The sequence below is a fragment of the Chenopodium album genome, chromosome 9, assembly GCF_948465745.1.
Source record: "Chenopodium album chromosome 9, dcCheAlbu1.1, whole genome shotgun sequence".
Taxonomy (NCBI): Eukaryota; Viridiplantae; Streptophyta; class Magnoliopsida; order Caryophyllales; family Amaranthaceae; genus Chenopodium; species Chenopodium album.
The window spans coordinates 31679398-31694399 of record NC_137842.1 but is presented as its reverse complement, the minus strand read 5'-3'; the positions used below and the strand labels follow the sequence as shown (position 1 = coordinate 31694399).

The window sequence follows — 15002 nt, the reverse complement described above, 5'->3', positions numbered from 1 at the left end:
CTTGGTTATGATTTCCATAACTTTGGTTTTGATTACCATAATTTTGGTTTTGATTTTGACTACTATAACCTTGATTGTTATAGTAACCACGAGAACTTTGGTTCCCTTGGTTCCTATAACCACCACCTTGGTTATAGTTGTCAAAATTACCTTGGTTTTGGTAATTCCTATTCCATTGACCTCTTTGATTATCAAACCTTTGCACATTATTATTTGACACATAATTCACATGCTCACTCTCACAATTATCAAAATCATCACCACATTCCGAAGAAGCATGAGGGCAATTACTAGAGTCATGATCATAAGATCCACATGCATCACAAAACAAGCAACCACTAGGCATATTGGTTGAAGAGGGAGGGGGTTGAGAGTTAGAAAAGGTACCTCTCCCCTTAAATTGGGAGGGAGAATTCGAAGCTTGAGAAGAAAAGGAGCCTTCCAACTTGGCCTTGATTGCGGTCATTTCTTTCCCCAAGTTATTCATTTGTGAGGATAAGTTGTTGATCGCATTTAGATGGTCTATAGAGTACACCAAAGAGCCACTCTTGCTAGTTGAATCCCTCTCACCATCTTGACAATCTCTATAGTACTTAACCACGTCCTCTATAATGTCCACCACTTCCTCTTTCGTCTGATTCATTATGGGACCTCCGGCACCCCCATCGAGGCATGATTTGCCTTGAGGACTTAGGCCACCATAGAAAATTTGAATGACTTGATAGGTTGGAATTCCGCGGTGGGGACATTCCCTTTGGTACTCTTTATACCTCTCCCATGCTTCGTAGAGGTTTTCATTAGGTCTTTGCTTGAACCCTTGAATCAAAGCTCTAGCCTCCGCCGTTTTCTTTTGTGGGTAGAATCGGGACAAGAATTCCTTGGTGACTTCGTCCCATGTTCGAAGGGAATTTGGCTTTACCTCCTTATCCAACCACTCCAAGGCTCGGCCTATGAGAGAAAATGGAAACAACTTTAGCCGTATGAATTCTTGAGAAACCCCGTTCACTTTGATAGTGTTGCAATACTTTTCGAACTCCTTGAGATGGTTCAATGGACTCTCATTCTTAGCTATGCTATATTGTCTCCTTTCGATCAAAGAGACCATAGCCGGCCTAATTTCGAAGTCATTCGCCGGTGTTGTAGGTGGAGCAATTCCACTGTCAAACTTGTACGCACCGGGAATTCCCCATACTTTCAAAGCAACTCTTGGTTGATCTCCCATGCCTAGTTCCTCTTCAAATCCTTCTTCACTTGAAGAACTAAATTCAAAGGATCGACTAGCAATTCTTCTCCTTGAAAGAGTCCTTTCGATTTCAGGGTCAAAAGGCACAATGGATCGATCACGAGTTCTATGCATGCAAAACTCAATGAAAATATTAGTAGCACGGTTACAAATGTAACCTTAAGAAACAAAATCTTTTTGTATTTTTTTTTTCAATTAAAATGAAATAGACTCAACAACAAAAGCTAAGCATCAATTTCACTCCCCGGCAACGGCGCCATTTTGATAGAGGAATAAACTAGTCGTTAATTGCCTATCCCAAAATCAAACACTATTTATAAAATCCTAAACCAACCTAAAACAAGTATAGGTAAGTATAGGGTCGAACCCAAAGGAGTTAGTTGGTGTTATCTTTAGCCTAAATCAAGCTATTTCGGAGATCGAAGTGAGAAAATGGTTGGTGTTATGATAGCAAAATTAGACTAACCAAGTAATTCAAAAAGCTGAATGCTAGGGATATTAGTTCCACATGCTAATTCAATAATCGTGCTAATCGACAATTTCTTCGTTTGATTCAAGCATTGCAAAGGACAAACAATAGTAGCAATCAAGAGAGTTCAAGAGCTATCTCCTAGAGGCCAAACTAGGGGTCACTATGAATGGATAATAAAGGAAATTCACAATCAAACTCAATCAATTAAAGCAATTCTCAAATTGATGGGTCATGTCATTAAGAAATGCTATGCAATCTAGATTAATCTTATAGGTTGATCATTCCTAATCTAATTAATCACATGCAAAACTATGTCAACCAATTTAATTGCAACAATTCAATCAATCAAAGATCATCAACTAGCACAAATTATCAATCAAGCATGCTTCCCCTTCTCCCTAGCAACTAATCTACTCACTAATCATGGTGTAACTCAAGAACAAATCACTAGAATTAGCATTCATCATCATTCTAAATCAAAATCAAGAGAAAGCAATATCAACTACAATATCCCATTCAAATCCAAGCAATACAAACAATCAAAGATGAAACTAAATCAATTAATTAAGAGATGAACTAGAAGAAGAAAATCTTACTAACATTAATGATTGAAAATGAAGAAATCCAAGCACAATTGATCCAATGTTGAAATACAAATCCAATACCAAGAACTTCTCTCTAACTTCTCTCTCTAGAATTAAGCTAATGAAAATTATCTAAAAGTTATCTTCAAAAAGGAATTACAAGTGTATTTATAGGCAAAGAAGAAAAACGGGATTCCCGCGCCCTCTCCAATAAACCCCGCGCCCGCGGAAAAATGGGTACGGAACCCATTAAAAACTCCGCGGGCTTTCTGGGAAACATTCGCGCCCGCGGCAAAAGCACCCGCGCCCGCGGAAAAAGCGCGGCGAATCCCCTGCTCCCAAAGGATGATCAGAGGGCCGAGGTCTCTCTGGTACGAGCAGGCTCTCCAATCTACCCGCACCCGCGGCAAGCCCGCGGCCAGACCGCGGAGAGTTCCTGGTCGAAATCTGCAACTTTTGTGCATATGAGCCCGCGCCCGCGGCCTTCATACCCACACCCGCGGCAGACTGGCAGGGCTTGATGCCCTCTCCGAGCCGATTATTTCCTCCTTGCTTAGTTTATATAGCCCATCTTGATTCCCTTGCAGAGACAAATCCTATGTACCTACAAAAACAAACAACAAAAAGGAATAAAAGGGAAAAAGAACCAAATAAAAGGAAAACACGAGGAAAACACGAAAAACACAAGGAAAGAAAGAGAGAAAGGAATTAAAGGAAAAAGGACCGAAAATAAGATAAGAAAGCATAAAAAGGAAGATGAAATCATCCTAAAAGGCTACCCTATGAGTTCCATAAATGACACTCATAAGAAAGTGAACTTAGAAGTGTTCCAAGGAACGAAAATCTCGAATTTCGTTTAGACTTACCAATTGAGGGCAGATTTAGTCCAGGCATGAGTTTTGAGAAGCATTTGAGAAATGATCAGATTCTAATAGTCACATATGTAATGTTGTATTCTATTCTAGAGGATTGGGCTAGAAGATTCATGGACTATGAACCTTATCTATTATTCAAGTGCTTACGTGATGTTCGTAATGGAATACTGAATTCCCATGTTGATGGGAAACTGGATGGAAACGTCGAGGAAATCATTAATATGGTTCCCAAGAACGACAACTCCAGGACTAGAAATATTAGGTTTGAAACCTATAAGATCAAGGTGGCGAGTTAATTTCGAGAAAACTCTTGCCAAGGCACTCAGTACAGATTCATGTGGATATGATGGTTAAACTATTTAACCTAATGAGTATGTTAAGGAGACCATACAAAGACCATCAGGTTCATGATATAATTCTGCATTCTCTACGTGATTGTTTTGATCTTGAGAAACTTTCACTAGATGATAATGATTCTGCAGTCAAGCTAGTTGATTTACTCTAGAATCACGCAGAGAATTACCTGAAAGGAGAATAAGCCAGAGCTTGAAAAGGAATGTCCTCACTAGGATGAAGTGACAGGTAAGAGTTACCTAACACTCTTGTTATAAACATTTTAACTTTCACTAAGGTATGTGATACCAAGTTGCAGTGCTTAACATTATCAATGTTGCGCAGGATCTGCAAATAAGTGAGGCTAGCAAAGGAAATGGAGCTTGAAGGTGCACTAGCGGTTTTTGAGTGGCCAGAGATAGATTCATAGTTTTATTTTCTAATCAGTTTATCATGATTTTAGAACAATTTCAAGTTTTGATGAGACAATTTACAATGTTAGTTTAATTACTGATTTGTTTTTACTTGGTTTGGACAAGTGTTGATCCATGACAAAGGTAATAAATTGTTTTCATTTCGCTAGATATGAGTTATTTTGTTTTATTACAATGATATAAGTAGATCGCAAAAGTAATATTAGTTGATTCAAAGTAAACTTACTTACAACAAAGTAAGGTTAGGTCACATAACGATTTTGCAGATCCAAAGTAACAGTTGGATGGACTCTGATTCTCATTTGATTATGTGATGAGTGTCATTTATGGCACTCATAGGGTAGTCTTTTAGGGTTATTTCTTTCCCTTTTTCATGCTTTCTTCTCTTATTTTTGGTCCTTTTTCCTTAGGTTTCTCTTTCTCCTCTTTTCTTTATGGTTCTCGTGTTTTCCTCGTGTTTTCCTTTTATTTGGCTCCTTTTCCTTTTATTTCCTTTCTTTGTTTGCTTGTGTAGGTATTTGGAGAATCACCTTTGCAAAGGAATCGAGTTGGGGCCTTAATGATCAAGTAAGGAAGAAGCATTTGGCTAGAGAGGGCTTAGAGAGGCCTTGGAGAGGCCTCGGAGAGGTCTCCAAGGTATTTCCAGCAGGCCGCGGGCGCGGGTCAGTGGAGCCGCGGGCGCGAGCTTAAGAAGAGCAAATTGCAAGATTTTGGCAGGAGCTTCCCGCGGTTGCCCCGCGGGCTCTCTGCGGGCGTGGGAAATCTGGAGAGGGCGCTCCATCTCAGAGAGACCGCGGCCCCCTGATTGAGTTTTGGGAGTGGGGGATTGGCCGCGGGCGCGGCATCTTTAGCCGCGGGCGCCGGTCCATCTTGCCGCGGGCGCGGGTGCTGCCCAGAAAGCCCGCGGAGGGTTCCGTACCCATTTCTCCGCGGCCGCGGATTCATCGAGAGAGACCGCGGGATTTGCTGGTTTCTTCTTTACCTATAAATAGAATTGTAATTCCTTTTCAAAAGGGGACTTTTTGATAATTTTTCATTAGCTTAGTTTTAGAGAGAGAATTTAGAGAGAAGTTAGAGAGAATTTCTTTGTTTTGGATTTGTAACCTAACATTTGATCTATCAAGTTTGGATTTCTTCATTTTCAATCATCAATATTAGTGAGAATCTCTTCCTTCTTTCATCTTTTACTTACTTGCTATTTGATTTTTGCTTGTTGCTTGTTCTTCTTTGGATTTGAATTTGATATTGTTGATTATTTTGATTTCTCTTAGATTTTGATATAGAATAAAGATTAATGCAATTTCTAGTTATTTGTTCTTGAATTTCACCATGATTAGTGAGTAGATTAGTTGCTAGGGAAAGGGGGAAGCATGTTTGATTAATGAAATTGCTAGTTGATGCTCTTTGATTGATTGATTTGTTGCAATTAAATTGGTTGACATAGTTTTGCATGTGATTGATTAGACTAGGAGTGATCAACCTATAAGATTAATCTAGATTGCATTGCAACTCTTAATGACATGAACAATTGAATTGAAAGTTGCTCTAATTGATTGGGTTTGCTTGTGATTCTTCTTGATTTGCCTTTCATAGTGACACCTAGATTGGCCTATAGGAGATAGCATTTGAACTCTCTTGATTGCTACTATTGTTTGTCCATTGCAATACTTGAATTAATTGATTGAGCTCTAAACTAGCATTATCATTGAACTTGCATGTGGAACCCATATCCCTAGTGTCTAGACCTTTGTTTTACTTGATTAGACTTGTTTTAGTTTACCATAGTGCCAACCATAATCTCAACTCCATCTTCGAGGTAGCTTGACTTAGACTCTATTTTTCATCATTGCATTCCCTAGGGATCGACCCTTAACTTGCCCTATATTCATATAAGGTTGGTTAGGTGTTTACAAATTTTGTTTGACTTGGGGGAAGGGTAGATAACGACATACATTTTCCTCTTGTCAAAATGGCGCCGTTGCCGGGGAATGCTATTGGTGCTTAGCTTTTGTTGTTGAGTCTACTTCATTTTAATTGAAAAAAAATACAAAAATATTTTGTTTCTTTAGGCTACACTTGTAGCCGTGCTACTAATATTTTCTTTGAAGTTTTGCATGCATAGAGCTCGTGATCGATCCATTGTGCCTTTTGACCCGGAAATTGAAAGGACTCTCTCAAGGAGAAGAATAGCTAATCGATCCTTGGGGTATAGTTCTTCAAGTGAAGAAGAGATTGAAGAAGAGCAAGGCATGGGAGAAAATCCGAGAGTGGCCTTGAAGGAGCTAGGAATACCCGGTGCTTATAGGTTCGAGAGCGGCATAGCTCCCCCTACAACACCGGCAAATGATTTCGAGATTCGGCCGGCCATGATCACCTTAATTGAGAGGAGGCAATATAGTGGGGCTAAGAATGAGAGCCCGTTGAACCATCTTAAAGAATTTGAAAAATATTGCAACACCATCAAAGTCAACGGAGTTTCTCAAGAGTTCATACGCCTCAAGTTGTTCCCCTTCTCTCTCATAGGAAGATCCTTAGAGTGGCTAGATAAAGAAGTGAAGCCCAACTCCTTGAGAACATGGGATGATGTTACAAAGGCCTTCTTGTCCTGCTTCTACCCTCAAAAGAAGACGGCGGAGGCAAGAGCCTTGATTCAAGGGTTCAAGCAAAGGCCAAATGAAAGCCTTTACGAAGCATGGGAGAGATACAAAGAGTATCAAAGGGAGTGCCCTCACCACGGAATCCCAACATACCAAGTGGTCCAAATCTTCTATGGCGGTTTAAGTCCCCAAGGCAAGTCATGCCTTGATGGGGGGGGCCGGGGGTCCTATCATGAACAAGACCGAAGAAGAAGTGGTGGACATCATTGAGGACGTGGTGACGTACTATAGAGATTGGCAAGATGGGGAGAGAGACTCTTCAAGCAAGCAATCTTCATTGTACTCGGTAGACCATCTAAATGCGATCAACAACCTTTCCTCCCAAATGACAAACTTGGGAAAGGAGATGACCGCAATCAAAGCCAAGTTGGAGAGCACTTCTACTTCATCCCAAGCTTCGAATCTTCCCTCCCAATTTAAGGGGAGAGGTAATCCTTCTAACTCTCAACCCCCCCCTCTTCACATAATATGCCTATGGGTTGTTTGTTTTGTGATGCATGTGGATCGTATGATCATGACTCTAGTAATTGTCCTAATGAATGTTGTTTCGGGGGTTTTTGTCCCTCGGGAGAGTTACAACACTGAAACTGGATTCAACTGAGGATGCCTGTACCTGCAAAGCAAACGGACCGCCGGATGGTCGGTGGTCCGCCTCCGAAGATTAAGTCAGTAAATATTCGGAGATAAAACGTGCGGAAGTAAAGTTATCTGCTTGGATTCCAAGCTCAGGTAAAGTGCTGTGTGTTCCTTGAAAACGACAGCTCTGTGGTAAGTGACGTATTGTCTCGTATTGTGTGTCAAAAATTCTCTCTTTTTTTGTGTGTCGTCATAAATGACGTAATGTCCCTATTTATAGGGAAAAGTGTGCCCTCCTAGGATCTGGTGACCTAGGAGTTAGGTCACGCCGTTTTGCGGTGCCTCGGGATTTGGGCCTTAGAAGGCCGCCATCCCAGGGCCAATACCTGAGTGACACGTGTCACTGTGCCCAAAAGGATTCTGAAGCACCTTTTGGGTGACACGTGTCGCCGATTGAATGGCCCCTGTTGGACCATCAGTCCACGTAGGACGGAGAAGAGTCCACCCTCCACGTGTCATCACTCCATAGGTCCAAATGGCACCTATATGGAGGACACGTGGCGCTTTCTGGTTGGGCCACCTGGCCGGGTATAAAAATACCCAAATCATTTGCCCCTCACAGGGGACACGTGCATTGCACGCGACTCCTGTGACAGGTGTCAGTATCTGAGTGGTCAGATTCAAAAATTACTGGAGGGAAAAATTAGGGTTTTTACCCCCCTATAAATAGTAAGGTTTGACCCCCCTCTTGGATTCACACCTTGGCGAATCTCTGGAGAATCTTGGACTTTTTGACTTAAAGAATCTCAAAATTCCCTAAGCGTTTTTCAAGCATCCGACACTCGGCTACCAGTTCGACTGTTCTTTAGTCAACCAGGCGTCTTTCTCCCTTCTTCTAAAGGTAACGCCTGTATTTTCTTTTTACTCTTCATTTTTTCTTTGTTTTCGAAAAAAAATGGTTCCCCAATTGCATGCGGCACGGCGTAGGATAGTGATCAGCCGGTCACCGGGGACGGCTGAATCTAGAACTAGCAGTGCCGAATACTTGGCCAAAGACCCTGCTTTGCGAACTTCTCCGAATCCGACCGTTTCCGTGTCTGTGCAGGACACTATGGCCAGAATCAAAAGAACAGCAAGGCAGTGTAGCTCCGATGGAGTTTTCTACCATTCGGATGGGTCGACTGTTTTTTCAGACGGCTCAATAAGAGTGCCTCGAAGTGAGCTGTCGGAACACCCTGACAGCCCTTCCTATCTTCCTCCTACCCCCACTTATTACCATTCGCCCACATCTAGTGGAACTCCCAGTGATGGAATCCTGGGGGAGGCGGATGAAGAATATCAACCCGGGCCTTCTGGACAGGCGCCGGAAGAGAGTCTAGGGGAGGACCCCGCTGGCACCAGTCGGCGGTCCCCTAGTTCTGATGAGAGCTCTGATGACGAGTCGGCCTCGTCATCTTCTTCAGAGAATGCCTCCGTAACTTCAGAGGAGGCTAGATCAAACATAGATTCTGCCAGAGAGTCCCTGGCAGTGGATAGAGGGGAAAGCTGGGCCGAGCCGAGTGCTTCCAGGCGCTTGGAGAGAGCCCCCTACTATCAGCATGTTCCGCCAGGCAGGCGGAGCGCCATGGCATCCGGCCTTGCCAATTTTAGGCGCAAGGTCGTCCTAGGCTATGGCTACACTTTGTCGGTCCCTAACGAGGGCGACACCATAACCTGGCCGAGCCTGGTCAGCTATCAAGACAAAGCATTCGGCTGCTATGAAGCGGCCTTCCAGGCTGGCCTCCGCTTCCCTCTCCATCCGGCCGTGGAGAGGATCTTGGACGGATACCAACTGGGTATCTGGCAACTTGTACCCAACTCCTGGATCAATATTCTGGGGTACGTTGCCGCCTGTGAGATGCTGCAGGTGGAGGCGAGCTTTGAAGCGTTCGCCCACATGCACTATCTGAGCAGGGCGCCTGCTAGGGGCGGTGAAGGCTGGTACACCTTGACCACTTGCAAGGGGTACATGATGGCTGTTGGCAAAGAGAACAAGTGGAAAGACTGGAGGACTAAGTTTTATATAGTCAAGTCTACCGACAGCCGCCTGAACCAAAAGTATAATAGGTGGAATAAGGATCCACCTCTCCTAGCAGGCAGGAGCGCATTGCCGCCTATTCCCAGGCGGGCAAAAGAGGAGATCATGGACGCGGGGTTGTTTACCGTGTGCGTGTGGACGAATGATGAGGGGGATAAGGAGGTCACCCCTCAATGCTATCTCCCTTTGTACAAGTGGTTTGAAGAAGGGACATTCTTAGCCGCCTGTGGGCTAAGTTCCGAGATGCCGAGAGGTAGTCGGCCGTCTGTTTTATATGTAATTTACTTCTGCTTTTCAGTACTTGTTTAAGGAAGCTAATCACTTGTTCATTTTTGCAGACAAAGCAATGGAAAAGCTCTCGGCCACAAGGAAGCCGGCTGTATCTGCTGCTCGATACAGGTCGAATGTTTTAAACAGGGCAGAAGTAACCACTCACACCAAAGTGGATGAACAGAAAACTGGCGGCACCTCTAAGGTAGAAAATTGTTATACTTTCATTTCTGACCAATATTAAATTTGCCCGAATGATTTCTAACTTACGTTTATCTTGTGTTGATGTAGGGTGCGCCTTCCAAATCTCCTTCAAAACCATCCGACCCTAAAATCCAAAAGACTAGGGCAGGTGACGTGAGCGCATCCGGCAAGGGCGGCCGGAATCACGTTGCTCATAAGCCCAAGAAGGGCCCAGACGCCTCTTCTCTCGAAGCTGAAAAGGAGATCAGCAACCCACCACTGCTGTCGGCTCAGCAGGAGAGAAGAGAAGCCTGGGGAGAGAGGAGGAACAGAAGGACGACGGTAAAATCCATTCGCCCCTATTGTTCTTCCATTTAGATGTACTTGAGTTATTTTCTCTAACTTTCTCTCCTTCTCAGTTCCGGTGCAGAGGCCGACTGTAGTCCAGATGGCCAAGTCCATGCTGAGGGTGGTCGATCCTGACGACAAGGCGTCTGTCAGAGGAGTCGACACCCTTGACTTGGATGGCATCTTGGGGAACCTCTGCGAGGTATGAGTTAGCTCAAGCAACCTTTTTTTTTATTAAGCATTATTTCTTTTTTCGCCTGGTTTTAACCATTCGGCTCTTTTGCAGGCCATGCTGCGCGTCCAAGGGCTCAGGCAACCCCTCAAGGAGAAATCCAAAGAGGTAACAGTCGCTAAAGCTCAGGCCGAGTCCGCCTTGGATCGAGCTCAATTTGATATTGCTCAGAATGAGTATCTGACGCTTGATATGATGTATTCGCAGGCGGAAGCCAATATGCAGGTGAAGAAGGACCTGGACTCGGCCCGCCTGCGCATCACTTCCCTTAAGAAAGAGATTAAAACTCTTAAGGAGAAGCTCGAGCCTCTTCAAGATGCCAAAGAAGAGGCCGAGAGAGCCAAGCAGAAGGTGGGCCGCCTGGAGCAGCGCCTCAGCAACCAGGAGCATCAGCTGAAGTCCAAGTTTGAGTCCGTGGCTGATCAAGAGAGAGAGGCTCTTGTTAAGAAAATGATGAGCGATTATGAAGCCATCATGCGGGACACTTGGGCGGCTGTACAGCCGGACTCGGACTATCAGATTTGGAAATCCAAATTTGACGAAGCCAGCAAAGCATTCGACGCTCGCCTTATTGAAGAGGTTGAGAATGCTGAGGCCAAGGAAAGTTCTGGGTCCGACTCTTCTGGGGAGTCGTCCTCGGGCGGCGAGGAGGAGGATCAGGCGGAGGAGCCAGAGAAAAAGGAGGAAGAGCAGCCGAAGGACGACAAGCCGGCTGCCACTGAAGAGGCTCTCCCCTAATCACTTAAGCTTTTATGCTTTTCTGCGGCCGAATGGCCATATACTTTTCTTTTCTTGGCCTGTGTGCCGAGTATTTGTATCTTTACCGACCGAGGGGTCGGGTAATTTGACAATCTTTCTGGCTTTGCCAGATAACAATCTTAACCAATCGTCTGGTGACGATTGGTCTTTAATTTAAATCCTTCGGCTATTTGGCTGAAGTTATCCATATTGTTGTTGTCCTTTGCATTTTGAATTTTTCATTGCATGTTTTTGGCTAAGTATTATAACCTGTATACCATGCGAATGTTCTTGCCCCTGGACGGATGTCGGGTGGTTTCGGTTTATTGGATTGATTGACTTAGAAATTTTTGATACTTAGAAGAGTATGCATGGTTTCTAAGTCAATCAATCACTATGGTGATTGCCCCAAACCACGCGGCAGACGTCCATCCAGAATTGGCAAACATAAGTGTTCATTCGGCCATTGGCTCGAACTAACTCAAATTTCCAACTTAGCTAATTTGCTAAGGGTAAACCTTCGCTTGTTCTGCCCCATAAGCTAAAACAAGCGCCTCCGGCCATAGGCCTCTTTGAGATAAAATGCTAAGTTTGTAACTTAACCAATTTTCTTTAAAAATAATTGTCCGCCTGTCTTGCCCCATAGGCAAGGATCAGACGTCATCCGGCCAATAGCCTCAATAATTGCTAAGTAGTTAACTTAACTTGTATAAAATATTCCGCCTGTTTTGCCCCTGAGCAATAACAGGCGCATCCGGCTTTATGCCTCAATTAGCCTCTACTCATGAAACAGTGACGACTGCGTTAAATAGAAAATTCAGGTCTTTTAGATTTCACTTTCGATTAAAACAAACGACTGCGAATGCTGCCTTAGCATTCGGTAGGGCCGCTTGATATATTCGTAGAGCAATGTGCCACCCAAATGGGAGATGCTTCTCCTCGACGAATTCGCCCAAATGGACGTCGCCGGTTATCTGACTCATGTTGGAGCAGACGGTCATGCTCATGTTGGAGCAGACTGTGACCATTCGGTCTCTTTTTGTTTATTAACATCCGGCCATGGGCCTCATCATGATTTTATCTGGCCTTAGGCCTCTTAAATGATCAAGTAATTATTCATCAAGTGTTGGTGTAAACTTGATGAATTTCGTAGGGACGACTATTCTAAAACAATCGGCTCCTTCAGAGGGATTGGGGCGTCTGCTGTTGGGACAGACGCTTTCCAAACATATTATCCGTCTGTATTTGGTACAGGCGGCACTTAAAAAACTTAAATAAAAAGATAAGTTGGGAAATGAAGGCATATTCTCATTAACTATACGTGAGATTTACAAAATTGAGGTCTTTACATTCGTACTTAGAAGTAGTACTTTTTCAAGTTGTCTACATTCCAAGTTCTGGGCAGCTGCCTGCCGTCTGGTTCTTCCAGGCGGTAGGTGCCGTCTCTTATCTCCTCATAAATTCGGTAGGGGCCTTCCCAATTTGGGGTTAGCTTTCCCTGTTCATTCGCCCTACCGACTGCCTCCATTTTCCGTAGCACAAAGTCCCCCACTTTGAGAGGACGCTTGTGTACTCTTTTGTTATAAGCCCGAGTCATTCTCAGACGGTATATCTCATGACGCAAGGCAGCATTGACCCTGCGTTCTGGAAGTGAGTCCAATGCTAGGCGCATGGCCTCCCAATTTGCCTCTTCATCATACAACATGATTCGAAGGGTAGGCTCATAGTGCTCAATGGGCAGAACAGCTTCTGCACCATACACCATTAGGAATGGGGTTTCTCCCGTTGCCCCTTTAGCAGTCGTTCTGATGGACCAAAGGACGTGTGGTAATTCATCCGCCCAAAGGCCACCAGCCCGCTCAATCTTCTTTTTAATTCCGTCTGAGATTAACTTGTTGAAGGCTTCAACCTGGCCGTTTGCTTGTGGCCGGCCGACAGATGCGAAGAAGCTTGAGACCCCCTGGTCTCCCAGCCAAGTCTTGAGTTGAGGCGTCTCAAATTGAGGACCATTGTCAAAAACCATAGACATGGGCACCCCGAAACGAGTGATTATGTTCCTCCAGATAAAGGAAATGACGTCTTTAGTCTTGATGTTTTTGACTGCCTCAGCCTCTACCCACTTAGTAAAGTAATCCACAGCCACCAATATATAGCGCTTGCCGCCTGGTGCAGAATGTCCATGCCCCATTTGGCAAAGGGTATTGGGCTGTGGATGGCCGTCAGGTCTGTAGCCGGACGATGGATGAGCTTGCCAAACTTTTGGCACTTGTCACATTTTTTCACCATTTCCATGGCATCCGACTCCAGAGTCGGCCAAAAGTAAAGCCGCCTGGCCTTGGCCGCGAGGGATCTGCCGCCTATATGGGAGGCGCAGAATCCCGAATGCAACTCTTCGAGAACTTCCTTCCCCTTTTCAGGGGTAACACACTTCAACAGGGGTTTCAAAAAGCCAGCCCTGAAGAGCTCTCCTTGCCGTAACTCGAAGTTAGCTGCTCGTTTTTTCAGAACAGCCGCCTCCCGTGGTGAGTCAGGGAGCGTGCCGTCTGCAAGATAGGTCCGGATGCTGTCCATCCAGGTTGAGCTTCGGTCAAGAATTCCAATGGGGTCTTCCTCTGATATACTTCTTTTTTCCATGACCTCCCAGAAGACTGACCGAGGCGTTTCACAGGAGGCGGATGATGCCAACTTGGACAGAGCATCCGCTTGGTTGTTTGAAGACCTGGGCACCTGAGTTAGGTGAAATTCTTCAAGTGACCCAACTTCACTCTTTACCGCCTGCAAATATTTTATCATGGCCGGATGAGTGGCCTCGTACGTTCCATTAACCTGGAGTACGATCAGTTGAGAATCAGAGCAGGCGGATACCTTCTTCGCCCCTGCCGCCTTGCAATACCGGATGCCGGCCAGCAGGGCCTCATACTCGGCCTCATTATTAGAGACCTGAAACTTGAACCGTAGTGCGTATTCGTACTTATTTCCTTCAGGAGATTGACAGATAATCCCCGCACCACAGCCGTTCACAGTGGAGCTCCCATCCACATATACTTTCCAGACCTGGTCCGTATTGTCCGGAACAACCGGCCTTGTCATTTCGACAATAAAGTCAGCGAATGCTTGTCCCTTTATTGCCTTCCTTGATTCATAAGTGATTTCTAATCCTTGTATTTCGATTGCCCATTTGAGCATTCGTCCAGAAGACTCCAAGGTTGTGAGTGGCCGTTTGATCGGTTGGTCAGTATAGACCTCTACCGCATGCGCCAAGAAGTAAGGTTTAAGCTTCTTGATGGCCATGTAAAGGGCAAGGCCGAATTTCTCAACCATGGGGTACCGAAGCTCCGCATTTCTCAAAACATGGCTTATGAAATACACCGGGAGCTGGATGCCGTCTCTTTCAGCTAAGAGGACAGCACTGAGGGCATGATCAGAGACGGCTAAGTACATGAAGAGCTTCTCTTTAGGCAAAGGGCTGACAAGCCTCGACAAAGAGTGCAGATGAGTTTTTAGCCTTTGAAAGGCCGCCTCTGCATCATCCCCCCATTCAAAGTTTGTCTTCTTTTTGATTGCCTGGAAAAAGTAGAGACACTTGTCGCCTGAACGGCTGAGGAATCTCCCCAGGGCCGCCAGACAACCTGTTAGTTTTTGCACTTCCTTCACAGTACGGGGCGACTGCATGTCGATTACCGCTAGTATTTTCTCAGGGTTGGCCTCTATTCCTCTTTGGTCAATCAAAAATCCGAGAAACTTCCCAGACTCAACACCAAAGACACACTTTTTTGGGTTAAGCATGACCTTGTGCCGCCTGAGTGTGGCGAATGTTTCTCGGAGATCAGCAAGGTGATCCGCCTGCTGTTTGGATTTGACTATCATATCGTCAATGTACGCCTCTACATTCCTTCCGATTTGATTAATGAAGACCGTATTAATCATTCGTTGGAAGGTAGCAGGCGCATTCTTCAAACCAAACGGCATCACAGTATAAC

The 15002-nt window shown here is 44.8% G+C and overlaps 1 pseudogene; it reads right to left on the bottom strand.

The window, feature by feature from the left end:
• Positions 1-6582: 6582 nt before the first annotated feature.
• LOC145561162 (small nucleolar RNA R71) lies at positions 6583-6681 on the bottom strand (annotated as a pseudogene).
• Between the last annotated feature and the right edge of the window lie 8321 nt (positions 6682-15002).